The sequence below is a fragment of the Piliocolobus tephrosceles genome, chromosome 7 (assembly GCF_002776525.5).
Source record: "Piliocolobus tephrosceles isolate RC106 chromosome 7, ASM277652v3, whole genome shotgun sequence".
NCBI classification, from domain to species: Eukaryota; Metazoa; Chordata; class Mammalia; order Primates; family Cercopithecidae; genus Piliocolobus; species Piliocolobus tephrosceles.
In genome coordinates this window covers 148038928-148052502 of record NC_045440.1, presented here as the reverse complement: position 1 = coordinate 148052502, position 13575 = coordinate 148038928, and the positions used below count along the sequence as shown (strand labels likewise).

The window sequence follows — 13575 nt, the reverse complement described above, 5'->3', positions numbered from 1 at the left end:
TTATTTATTTATTTATTTATTTATTTATTTATTTATTTATTTATTTATTTAGGAGACAGGGTTGTCTGGACTGGAGTGCAGTGGTGCGATCATAGCTCACTGCGGCCTTGAATTCCTGGGCTAAAGCAGTCCTCCTACCTCAGCCTTCCAAGTAGCTGGGACTGCAGGCACGCACCGCCACGTCTAGCTGATTTTCAATTTTTTGTAAAGATGAGGTCTGTTGCTCAGGCTTCTCTCAAACTCCTCAAGTGATCCTTCTGGGAGGTCGAGGCCTCCCAGATTGCTGGGATCACAGACGTGAGCCACTGTTCAGCCCTGATTTATAGGCTCTTATTTGGAAATAATTTCATGCTTTTGGAAAAGTCACGAGAATAAGAACAGGCCCATGAGCACTCGAGGCGCAGAGACCTGTGGCTGTCATCGCTCCTGTTGCCTCTGAATGTTTCTGGGGATCGCAGTGTGAGAGCATGCGCTCCCTCAGGACGTCTTCCAGGTAGCCCAGGACACTTGTTACCACAAGTAAATCTGACTCTGTCCTATCTCAGCCAGCGTCCTGTGCCTCCAGGTCGGCTCTGCCCCGACTGCCTCTCTCTCCTTAGCCTTTTTTAATCTGGAAGAATTTCACCGCTTTTCTCTGCCTTTGTCACATTGATTTTTTTTTGTTTTTTTGTTTTTGTTTTTGAGATGTTGTTGTCCAGGCTGGAGAGCAGTGGCGCGATCTCAGCTCACTGCAAGCTCCGCCTCCCGGGTTCACGTCATTCTCCTGCCTCAGCCTCCCGAGTAGCTGGGACTGCAGGCGCCCGCCACCATGCCTGGCTAATTTTTTTTGCATTTTTAGGAGAGATGAGGTTTCACCGTGTTTGCCAGGATGGTCTCAATCTCCTGACCTCGTGATCCGCCCGCTTTGGCCTCCCAAAGTGCTAGGATTACAGGCGTGAGCCACCGCGCCTGGCCCACATTGATATTTTTAAGGTAATAGTCACCCTATGTAAAACAGATGATCCCAGCCTGGGCAACCTAATGAGACCCCATCTCTCCAAAAAATACAAAAATTAGGCAGGCATGGTGGCAGATGCCTATGGTCTCAGCTACTCGGGAGGCTGAGGTGAGGAGATCCCTTGAGCCCAAGAGATTGAGGCTTCAGTGAGCTGAGATCCCATCACCACACACTGGCCTGAGCAACAGAGAGACCCCTGTGTCCCAGTAAAGTAAAATAGAGAGTTCCTTGGTTTGGGTTTGTCTGACAGCTTTTCAGGAGGCTGCCGCACGGGTGGTGTTGGGGCCTCCCGGGCCCCGCATCTGCAGACACTGATGTCCACCTGCCCCTCACCTGGCAGCATGACCTCTGACCCGGACAGAGGCCTCGCCCGCACCCCCCGAGTTGCAGCTGCTGCCTCCCGGCCACCTGAGGGCGCTCTGAGCCCGGCTCCGTGTCTGGCGCTTTGTGACTCCCCATGTGGTTGGTCTTTCCGGGACTCTGTGCACCTTCCACACTCGATCCGCACTCAGCCTTGACCTGAGCAGGAGTCCTGCTGTCTCCTTGTTCGTTCGTTCATTGGTTCTTCATTCGTTTGTTCGCTGATGTGGACTGAGCTCCGTTGGGTTTTTTCGGGGCTTTTGTTGCTCTTGCTCTTCACTGGCTTGGTGCCCAGATAGGCCTCCAAGCATCTCGCCGGCTCCTGCGTCCCTGACGGCCTCATTCCTCCGAGTGCTTCCTCCTGGCACAGCTGCCCTGCTCAGCCCTGGAATCAGCTGTTTGTCTAGGGAGTTCTGGTTCCTTTCAGGGAATACTGATCTTAGAGAACAAGGTCTGGGTTCTTAGAACATCCAGAGCTACTGCAGTGTGTTTGGTTTTTGGCCTCTTTTTTTTTTTTTTTGATGGAGTCTTGCTCTCTTGCCCAGGCTGGAGTGCAGTGCCCTGATCTCAGCTCACTGGAAGCTCTGCTTCCAGGGTTGAAGCATTTCTCCTGCCTCAGCCTCCTGACTAGCTGGGATTGCAGGCTCTTGCCACCACGCCCGGCTAATTTTTTGTATTTTTAGTAGAGATGGGGTTTCACCATGTTGGTAAGGCTGATCTTGAACTCCTGACCTTGTGATCTGCCCGCCTCAGCCTCCCAAAGTGCTGGGATTACAGGCGTGAGCTTTTTGGCCTCTTAAGCACATAGAACTAGAAAATTACACAGGAGTATGCACATGTACACACAGGTACCCAAACACACCTCCACGTGCACACATACATACACAGGTTCACGAGCGTGTACGCACACCTCCACACATGCAAGTACACGAGCACGCATGCACGCCTCCAGGCACACACACACAGGTACATGAGCATGCACACGTGCCTCTGTGCACACGCAGGTAGGTACACTAGTGCACACACATGCCTCCACACACACGCACACGCAGGTAGGTACATGAGCTCACACGCACGCCTCCACACACATGCACATAGGTACACGAGCGCACACACACGCCTCGTGCACATGCACATAGGTACGCGAGCACACATGCATGCCTCTACATACCTGCAGGTAGGTACACGAATGTGCACACACGCTTATGCAGGTAGGTACATGAGCTCACACACACACCTCCATGCACACGCAGGTAGGTACAGGAGCTCACACGCACGCCTCCATGCACACGCACATAAGTACACGAGCATGCACACATGCCTCCACGCACACGCACATAGGTAGACAATCACGCACACATGCCTCCACACACACGCACATGCAGGTAGATACACGAGCACACACGCACACCTCCATGCATACCCACGCAGGTAAGTACATGAGCTCGCACAGACGCCTCCACACATACACAGGTAGGTACACGAGCATGCATGCATGCTTCCACACACACAGGTACAGGAGCACGCATACACACGCACACGCAGATAGGTACGTGAGCTCGTATGCATGCCTCCACGCACGCATCCATGCACACGCAGGTCGGTACATGAGCTTGCATGCACACCTCCACACGCACACACGCAGATAGGTACACGAGTGTGCATGCACGCCTCCACGCACACACACACAGGTACAGGAGCACACATGCACCTCCATGCACACGCAGGTAGGTACATGAGCTTGCATGCACACCTCCATGCACACACACGCAGGTAGGTACACGAGCATGCACGCACGCCTCCACGCACATGCACACAGGTATAGGAGCACGCACGCCTCCACGCACATGCAGGTAGGTACATGAGCTCGCATACATGCCTCCATGCACAGGCACACTCAGGTACACGAGCGTGCATGCATGCCTCCACGCACACAGGTACAGGAGCACGCACACACACCTCCATGCACACGCACATGCAGGTAGGTACACAAGCTCACACACACGCCTCCATGCACACAGGTACACGAGCATGCATGCACGCCTCCACTCACACACGCAGGTGGGTACACGAGTGCACACACACCTGCACGCACACGCACACAGGTACAGGAGTGCACATGCACCTCCATGCACACGCAGGTAGGTACATGAGCTTGCACGCATGCCTCCACGCACATGCACATAGGTACACGAGCTCACACAGACGCCTCCATGCACACGCAGGTAGGTACATGAGCTCGCATGCACACCTCCATGCACAGGCACACTGGTAGGTACACGAGCGTGCATGCATGCCTCCACGCACGCACATACAGGAGTGTGCTCACACCATGCACACATAGGTACACGAACTCGCACACACGCCTCCACGCACACGGATACACGAGCATGCACGCACGCCTCCACTCACACACGCAGGTAGGTACATGAGCTTCCATGCACACCTCCACGCACACACGCAGGTAGGTAGACGAGCGTGCACTCACGCCTCCATGCAGATGCACACAGGTACAGGAGCGTACATGCACCTCCAGGCACGCAGGTAGGTACATGAGCTTGCACACACGCCTCCATGCACACGCGCATAGGTACATGAACACACACGCAGGCCTCCACACACACGCAGGTAGGTACATGAGCTCACATGCACACCTCTATGCAGAGGCACACTCAGGTACACGAGCGTGCATGCCTCCATGCACACAGGTACAGGAGTGCGCGCACACACACACCTCCGCGCACACGCACTCAGGTACAGGAGCGCACACGCTCCTCCACGCACATGCAGGTAGGTACATGAGCTTGCACGCACGCCTCCACGCACACGCACATAGGTACGCGAGCGCACACGCATGCCTCCACGCACACGCAGGTAGGTACATGACTTCGCATCCATGCCTCCATGCACAGGCATACTCAGGTAGGTACACGAGCGTGCATGCCTGCCTCCACGCACACAGGTACAGAAGTGCGCACACACACACCTCCGCGCACATACAGGTAGGTACACGAGCACACATGCACACCTCCACGCACACACGGTAGGTACTTGAGCTCACATCCATGCCTCCATGCACAGGCACACTCAGGTAGGTACACAAGCGTGCATGCACACCTCCACTCACGCAGGTAGGTACTTGAGCTCGCACACACGCCTCCACGCACACGCACACAGGTACACGAGCATGCACGCACGCCTCCACGCACACATACATGCAGGTAGTTACATGAGTTTGCACACACACCTCCACGCACACGCACACAGGTATACGAGTGTGCATGCACGCCTCCACACACATGCACGCCTCCATGCACACGCGTCCTAGAATTGCTGAGCACACACGGCGCCCCAGTCCCGTCCCTCCCACAGAGAGTCGCTCTGTGGTCTCCTCTTCCGTCACATCTCTTCTTCCCTGGCTCCCAAGAACACTAGTGCGTTTACTCACTTGCTCATCTGATAATTCGTCTAAAATTGGTTCAGAATTGCTTCATCCATTCCACTACAAAAATACATGCACTAAAAAAAGTCAGGGTTCATTTGCATTCCCTCACGTGCGCATGTCTCCCAGGAATGCGACACCGGCTCATCCTGTGTTCCTAAGTTGTTTGGATTAGCTCTTTCTCTTTTCTTCATTGTGGTTCTGGCATCCGTTGGTTCATTACTTTCAGTTAGAGATTTGTTTGTCTCCCTTTTCATTCTTCCTGATACACTTTTGTATTTCAAATATATAGACCATTCGCACCCTCCCAAAGCCCCAGCCGTTCGCAGGCACATTCAGCCAGGCCTCTTCCCCACGTCCTTTCTGCACCCGCCTACCTGCTGCAGGCAGAAACTTGTCCTGTTTTCTGTTATCTCCTGGGTTTCTGTTGTGAAGAATAAACAGATGTTGGTATGTTTTCTTATTTCCCCTTCATCCTTACACAAATGGTATCATGATCTATGCGTTCTTTGCACAATTTGCTTTTTCCGCTTAAAACATCCCCTAGACATCACTGCCTCCCAGACCATCGAGATTGTCCTCCTCCTTTTTTGAAGCTTCCTGGGCCTCTGTTGTGTGCCCCAGTCTTGTGTTGGCCATGTGGGTAATTTCGAATATTCTGCACCTATAAGGAATGCTGCTGTCTGCTTGTGTCATCCTGAGTTTTGGGAGGTGCATCTGCAGGTGAAGTTCTGACAAGGGACTGTTGGGTCCAAGGATACCTTTGGATTGCTGTCCTTGGGGCGTCTGTGAGCAGCACCGGCCCCTGGCCGTGGGGCGTCAACTGCTGCCTGCGGTCAGGTGCGTGGGCGGGTGCCTGGGGTCAGAGGCACGGGCTGGGGCCTGCGGTCAGGTGCGTGGGCGGGTGCCTGGGGTCAGATGCACGGGCTGGGGCCTGCGGTCAGGTGCGTGGGTGGGTGCCTGGGGTCAGAGGCACGGGCTGGGGCCTGGGGTCAGGTGCGTGGGCGGGTGCCTGGGGTCAGGTGCGTGGGCGGGTGCCTGGGGTCAGAGGCACGGGCTGGGGCCTGCGGTCAGGTGCGTGGGCGGGTGCCTGGGGTCTCCGTGCAGCCTGGGCTTTGGGGCTCTGATGATCGCCGAAGTGGCTGCTCTCCAAATATCTGTGTTCACCTTGTGAACTGCGTGCTCTTACCTTTTGCTCTTTGTAGTATTTTTATCTTTTCATGCTCAAATTTGTGTATTAAAGACATGAGTTCTTTGTCTGTAATTTATATTGTAAATGTTCCACTAAATGTGTCTAAAAAGCCAAAACCAGTTTTATTTGTAGTGGCTTTTGCACGTAAAAGGTTTTGAAAGTTTGTGCAGTCAGGTTGGCCGTCCTTTCTTCAGTGCCTGTGTGTTTTTAGTGACCTCCATCCAGGTGACTGACAAAAGAGCGTGTTGCATTTGCTCAGGGGCTGGCACACTTTTGTTTTTGCTTTTGGGTCTCAGCTCCACTTAGAGTTGGTTCTCGTGTGTGGTGTGAGGTGTGGTCCACGTGTTTGTTTTCCACGTGCATCCGGCTGTCCCCACACCATTTGTTTGAGGCTGAGGCTGCCTGTGCTCTGTGAGGGGCACCATGCCTTCTCTCATGCCCCAGGCTCTGTAAGGAGCTGGGGCTGCTTCTGTCCGTCTGTCTGGTCCTCCTGGCCTCCGGTCCTGTGCCCAGCCACACCTTCCTCATCCCTGTGCCCAGCCACACCTACCTCACCGAGGGTCTCTTCTGCTCCTTCGCAGCCTCCGTGGGGCTCACGTGTCCTCATGTGGCACCTTGGTAACCCTCCACTGACACCCACGGCTGGGTTCCGAGTTCCCCTGTACGCACAACGCGGAGAGAGCCCCGCAGGTGTCCAGGCTTTGAGGCCATGCCAGGCGCCCTCTGGACTTCCCTGGGCTGCTCCTTCCCCACCACGGAGCTCCTGCTCTGTCCAGACTCTCCTTCCCTGCTGGCGAGTGGGTCTCCGTGGCTTCCTGCCTGGTGGGTTTGAGCCTCTCTGTGTGTTCTTAGCCCTCAGGTTTCTGCCTCTGGGAATCTCCTCCGGCCTTTTCCTCCGTTTAATAATCTTTCTTAGCCTTTGTGGTGTGGACGTGTCCCTGTCTGTTCCAGGTACAGCTGCGTGTTGACTGCGAGCCTGGGTTACGGTCTCCATCTGTGCTCACCCCTTCATGTCAGTGCTGGTGGCCTTTGATGAGCCAATGTTTTGAACTCCAGCGTTCTCTGTCCACCTGCCTTTTCCCTGTGGTTTTGTGTCTTACTCAGGAAGCCCTTTCCTAACTGAGCTCCTGAAATTCTTCATGTATTTTCTTCTAAAAGTCTTAAGGTTTTGCCTTTCCCATTTGATCAGACCGCTTTTCATATCAACCCAAGTCAGCAATCCCAGCCCCATGGTTACAGTCTTGCCTCCCTGATCCTCTGTTCCCCCCGCCCCCTGCCCCCACCCTCAAGGGCATCGCGTAGATCCGCGAGGGGCAGCGAGGGGCTGCGAGGGGCTCTGTGTCCATGCCTCAGTGTGCTGGGGTTCCAGCCTGGGCACGTGGCTTCCTCGGCTTCCTGGCAGCTCACGTCTGTGTCCTGAGTTCCCTCCCCAGCTGCAGTCCTTTAATTCAAAGATGCCTCCGCCCTCCCTCCATGTGCTCTTCTAGATGGAGACAGGACCAGTCGGCCCCACCCAGAGAGGACGTCATGTTGGGCTTTGGACTGGAGGTGTAGGGCCGTGTGGCTGCTGGTGGGGAGCGTCCTGGCATTTGATGAGGTGGTTGCTGCGTCGGGCGGAGCTGCCTCCCCTCGTCCTCACGGAGCAAATGCGTCTCCTGCTGGATTCACCTTGCTCTTGTGAGCCTTCATTACAGCCCTAAGGCCGTTAGGGCTCCGGTCGCCCTCCTCCCAGGCTCCGCCTGGGAGGCACTCAGCCAGGGTCCTCCTCATCTCCTTGGGCACGAGTGAACCAGGGATATCAAGGCCCAGAGGGAGTTCCCGCGGCTCTTCCCTCCCCACGTCTGGTGTGAGAAGCCACGGCCTCTGCTGCTGGGACTCTGTCTCATGGTGGTAGACCTGCCTTGCACTCCTGGTGGCCTCGGGACAGCACGATGTGCCTGGACACGCGCCCTGGGCCTGGAGGGAGAGTCGGGAAGGTGGGACTGGCAGGCAGAGTGTGTGCCCCTCCGTGTTAGGGGTGTGGTGCCCGTGCGGGTCTGGAGGACGGTCTAACATGGTGGCCGCTCCTGCAGCACGTGCCAGGTCCTGCGGCACTAGTGGGGCCTGTCTGTGTGCCGTTTCTCGTCTTCACCGAGGACCGTCTCTCAGCAGTGCGCGCCACCCGGGGCCTGCAGCACTGGATGTTTGCCTGGTAAAGAGCAGCGCCTGGCTGTGTGCAGGAGGCCCGAGAGGCCACACCTCCCCCACGTGCTCACCTTTGCAGGGCTTCCCCTGTCCCGCACAGCACCCTCTCCATGCGACCCTCATAGCCAGTCTGGATTCAGCCCGCGAGTGAATGCCCTTCAGTGCTAGGCCTTGATTTAGGAGACCAGGAGGGAGTGGAAGGGCTTAACCTTTGAGTCACTTGTCAGGAACAAAGTCTTGAGGCCAGACAGGAGCAGTGGTGGAGCGCTGAGGGGTGGTGGACGGGGCTGGGGTGGCGAGGACTCAGCCGTCCTCCTCTGCCGCCAGGGCCCTTTGGGTTCTGGTCACGTGGGTTTGCTGCTGGGCCACTGTCTCCTTTGTCTGTCGTGTGCAGTTGTGAGCAGCCTATTGGGTGAGGAGGGGATTTGGTGTCTACTGCTTGGTCTGGGTGTCCTCTGTGGGGTGTCTGTGGTGCTTGGTCTGGGGCTGGCCACACCTGCTGCCTGGCAGAGTGATAAGGATAGAGGAGCAGCGTGGCAAAGAGGACGCCATCTGGGAACGAAGAGCAGATCAGGGAGGGGTGATGGGAAGACAGCGGTGAGGTGGGAGGGACACCAGGTGCCCCTGGCAGAGGCTGCACAGCCAGGAGCTGTGCTGGGGGCTGCATGCCTTAGGGAGTGGTCCCACTGGGCCCACCAAGAGGGTCTGCTTGGGGCCAGCTGTGGCGGCTGGAGGCTTAGCATCGCCGTGGCCATCGTGGGCCCTGTTCAGCCTCTGCACCTTCCACGTGTTCCCAGACACCTGCCTGCCTCTCGGGACCTCTTGGCTGAGGGCAGCCTGACAGGGCCTTCCCAGCGAGAGCCCAGCCCAGCTGCCACTCCCCTGCCAGACTCCCTTTTTTTTCAGGATTGAAATATAGTTCATATGCCACAAAGCTCACCCTCTAAGGTGCGCAATCCAGTGGCTCTTAGAGCAGTCAGAGTTGTGCACCTGCTGCCACCATCCGCCTCCCACAGAGAAGCCCCACTCCCAGCAGCAGCCCTCCCCAGTCCCGGGCACTGTGGGCCAGCTTTGTGTCCTGTGGGATTCACCTACTCCAGACAATTTAAACACATGGAATCATGCAAGTGGTCCTTCGCTCACGATGACACGCTCCAGGTTCATCCACGCCGTCGCTTGGGTCAGGGCTGCATTCCTGTTATTGCCGAATGATATTCCCATGTAGGGATGGGCCACATTTTGCTGATTCATGCGTCCGTTGAAGGACATTTGCTCTGTTGCCACTTTTTGGCTATTATGAATCATGCTGCCATGAACATTTGTGTGCAGATTTCTGTGTGAAGACGTTTTCGTTTCTCTTGCGTATATACCTAGTTGTGGAATTGCTGGGTCAGGTGGTAAGTCTGTGTTTTTTTTGTTTTTTGTTTTTTTTTTGAGAAAGGTTGGTGCTTGCCAGGCTGGAATGCAGAGATGCAATCACAGCTCACTGCAGCCTTCAACTCCCAGGCTGAGGCGATCCTCCCACCCCAGCCTCCCAACGTGCTGACATTACAGCCACCACACACAGCCTGTTTGACTTTTTTTCAGACAGATCCTCACTCTGTTGCATAGACTGGAGTGCAGTGGCACAATCTTGCCTCACTGCAACCTCTGCTTCCCAGATCCAAGTGATTCCCATGCCTCAGCCTCCCAAGTAGCAGGGACTACACGTGTGCCACCATACCCGGCTAATTTTTGTATGTTTAACCTTTTTTTTTCTTTTTTGAGATGGAGTTTCGCTTTTGTTGCCCAGGCTGGAGTGCAGTGGCACGATCTCGGCTCACCGCAAGCTCCGCCTCCCGAGTTCAAGCAATTCTCCTGCCTCAGCCTCCCGAGTAGCTGGGACCACAGGCGCCTGCCACCTCACCTGGCTAGTTTTTTGTATTTTTAGTAGAGACGGGGTTTCACCGTGTTAGCCAGGATGGTCTCGATCTTCTGACCTCGTAATCCGCCCGCCTTGGCCTCCCAAAATGCTGGGACTACAGGCGCCCACCACCACGCCAGGCTAATTTTTGTATTTTTAGTAGAGACAGGGTTTCACCATGTTGGCCAGGTGGGTCTTGAACTCCTGACTTAGGTGATCCACCCGCCTCAGCCTCCCAAAGTGCTGGGATTCCAGACATGAGCCACTGCACTGATGTGCGGACCAGCCCCACGACCACAGGGTCGGTGGGTTTTTCTTCCCGTGTGCGGAAACGAGAGATTGTAGAAATAAAGACACACGACAAAGAGATAAAAGCTGGGCCGGGGGACCACTACCACCAAGACGTGGAGACCAGTAGTGGCCCCGAATGCCAGGCTGCACTGACATTTATTGGATACAAGACAAAGGGACAGGGTAAGGAGTGTGAGTCATCTCCAATGATAGGTAAGGTCACGTGGGTCACATGTCCACCGGACAGGGGGCCCGTCCCTGCCTGGCAGCCAAGGCAGAGAGAGAGAGAGAGAGAGACAGCTTACGCCGTTATTTCTGCATATCAGAGGTTTTTAGTACTTTCATTAATTTGCTACTATTATCTAAAAGGTAGAGCCGGGTGTACAGGATGGAACGTGAAGGCGGACTAGGGGCGTGACCGCTGAAGCACAGCATCTCAGGGAGACGGTCGGGCCTCCGGAGAACTGTGGGCGGGTCTGACTGATGTCAGGCCTTCCACAAGAGGTGGAGGAGTAGAGTCTTCTCTAAACTCCCCCAGGGAAAGGGAGACTCCCTTTCCCAGTCCGCTAAGTAGAGGGTGTTTTTCCGTGACACTGATGCTACCTCTAGACCAAGGTCCACTTGGCAACAGGCCTCTTCCCAGACACTGGCGTTACTGCTGGACCAAGGAGCCCTCCGGTGGCCCTGCCCGGGCATCACAGAAGGCTCACACTCTGGTCTTCTGGTCACTTCTCACTATGTCCCCTCAGCTCCTATCTCTTTATGGCCTGGTTTTTCCTAGGTTATGATTGTAGAGCGAGGAGTATTATAATATTGGAATAAAGAGTAATTGCTGCAAACTAATGATTAATGATATTCATGTGTAACCATATCTATGATCTATATCTAGTATAACTCTTGTTATTTTATATATTTTATTAGACTGGAACAGCTCATACCCTCAGTCTCTTGCCTCACACCTGGGTGGCTTGCAGCCCACACACCTGGCCTATGTTTTTTTTTCTCTTTGAGACAGGATCTCACTCTATTGCCCAGACTGGAGTGCAGTAGATCAAGGCTCACTGCAGTCTCCACCTCCCAGGCTCCTACCCTGTTATTACTGAATTAGGAGAGTCCTTTGTGAACCTCATCAGATGGATGATTTGTGGGTGTTTTCTCCCATCCTGTGGCTGTGTTTTCACTCTCTCGGTGGTGGCCACAAAAGTTTTAGTTGTGATGAAGTCTGTTTTTCCATTGTTTGTCTTATTGCATGTGCTTTTGGTATCATAGCTCAGAATCCATTGCCAAATCCGAGGTCATGCAGAGTTGCCCTGTCTATTCTGAGAGTTTTATCAGTTTAGCTCTTACATTGAGACCTTTCATCTACTTTGGAGTAACGTGTGTGTGTGTGGCGTGAGGCAGGGACTGACTACATTTGTTTGCAGATGTATGTCCACCTGCACGTTTGTTCAAGAGACTCTCCTTTCCCCACTGAGTGGTCTCGACACCCTTGTCTAACTCTGCAGGGCAGGGCACGTTCTTGTTCACGCTTGTCTCCCTAGCACCTGGCAAACTGTCTGGCATGCACGTGGCACTCATTACATTCATCAGAAAAGGCTTATGTGGGCAAATCACTGTCTGCAAAGAGACATCTCCAAGAAACAAGGGCTGCAGGAAGGTTGCTTCCACCTCGACGTCAACTTCTGGGAGCTTCTGGGAAGAGGCCCATCCCCAGGGACCCTGAGTCCCCTGGGGATCACAGACGTCTTGCATCCTTCCACCTTTGTCACCAAATGGCTTATTTCTCTTCCCGTTTCATTTTAAATACTGTTGACAAATAAATATTTCCCAAACACACTTCAGATTGCGTCTGTGGGTTGATGATGACCCTCTGTGGTGGAGGGTTGAGGTGTGAGTTCCCCAGCCCACACGACGTCCTCCCCACCTTGCCCTGTGCAGAGCCAGTCTGTGGCACCACTAGCTGCACCCCTTGCGGTCCAGCTCCAGCCAGTCTGTGGGGCCCCTGAGGCCGGGTCGCCCTCTGCATTCTGAAACCCTTGCCTTTCTCTGGGCAGCGGCTCCCCAAGGCCCAGCATCCTCCATGCTGTTGTCTGCCCTCAGGTTTCCCAAAGGTCTGGGCTCAATGCTGTCCCCTAACAGGTGCCCACGGTGTTCTTAGGAGGCTGGTGTTCTGCCCACACGCACGCAGGAGTGCACTAAAAAGGGAACAATGTGCTATTCTTTGTTGAGAGAGAATTATCCCATTACATTCGTTTGAAAGTGCATTTTAAACAAAAATAACAATTGGTATTACTTCTTCTAGGACATAGAATGTTCGATTCTCTGCTTTATGAGCTTCTCTGTGCTCAGAAAAACTATTTTGGGAGTATCTCAACTTTGTTCTGCTAAAATCTAACAGAAGCGAGGCGAGAACAGGAGAGCAGGCAGCACTCCCTGGAGGCACGCGGTGAGGCCACCGTCCAGGGGAAGCCGCCCTGGCACACGGGGCCTGTTCCTTCCGGGCAGGGAGGCTGTGCTGATGCCAAGGGCACCTCACTGCTCATCGCATTTGACCTGGGTCCACGTGGTCCTGTCCTCAGTGCACGTCCTGAGTTCTGACCCCAGACCTGACACAGCCCTGCCCTTCCAGCTGATCAGGCGGAAAACCTTGTCCTTCCTCACCTCTGCGCTCCCACCCCTCGCCTCTCCTCCCCCACCCCTCGCCTCTCTTCTGGCATGCACCCTGTCCACCAGCACCCCTGGCCTCCCAGAGCCTTCATCCTGCTCCCTGTGGACCGGCCAGGAGGTTCCGCATGGCTGGGGATGCCCAGGGAACAATCATGGTGGAAGGGGATGCAAACAAGTCCTTCTTCAGGGTCCGTTCACCTGAATTGACTCAGGTCAGCCCAGGCCTCAGGCCCTTCATGGTGGCCCTGCTGCCTCCGGTCCCCCCAGGCCCCAAGATGAGCTTCCTGCAGGTGTCTGCTTGCAGGTGCCTTCTTGGGGTTTCCTCGGGTGCCCTGAGGCCGCTGCATTTGCCATTGTCCTTTTCAACGTCCCAGCAGGTGCTCCTCACACTCGCCGCCCTCCCCGGCCAGGTCTGTGCTCGCGGGAACACAGAGCAGGTCCAGGCATCGGGGTCCAGGCTCCGGCTCGGGAGAGGAGGTGTGTGGACAGGGAAGCCGCCTGCTGGGGGACCGTGAGCCTCTGGCCGGGCACCCCAGGCC

The 13575-nt window shown here is 55.1% G+C and overlaps 1 protein-coding gene across 1 annotated transcript in view; it reads left to right on the top strand.

Annotated features, from left to right (window-relative positions):
• Positions 1 to 13575, top strand: part of ARHGAP39 (Rho GTPase activating protein 39) — a 152862-nt gene that overhangs the window by 84167 nt on the left and 55120 nt on the right. The window lies entirely within an intron of this gene.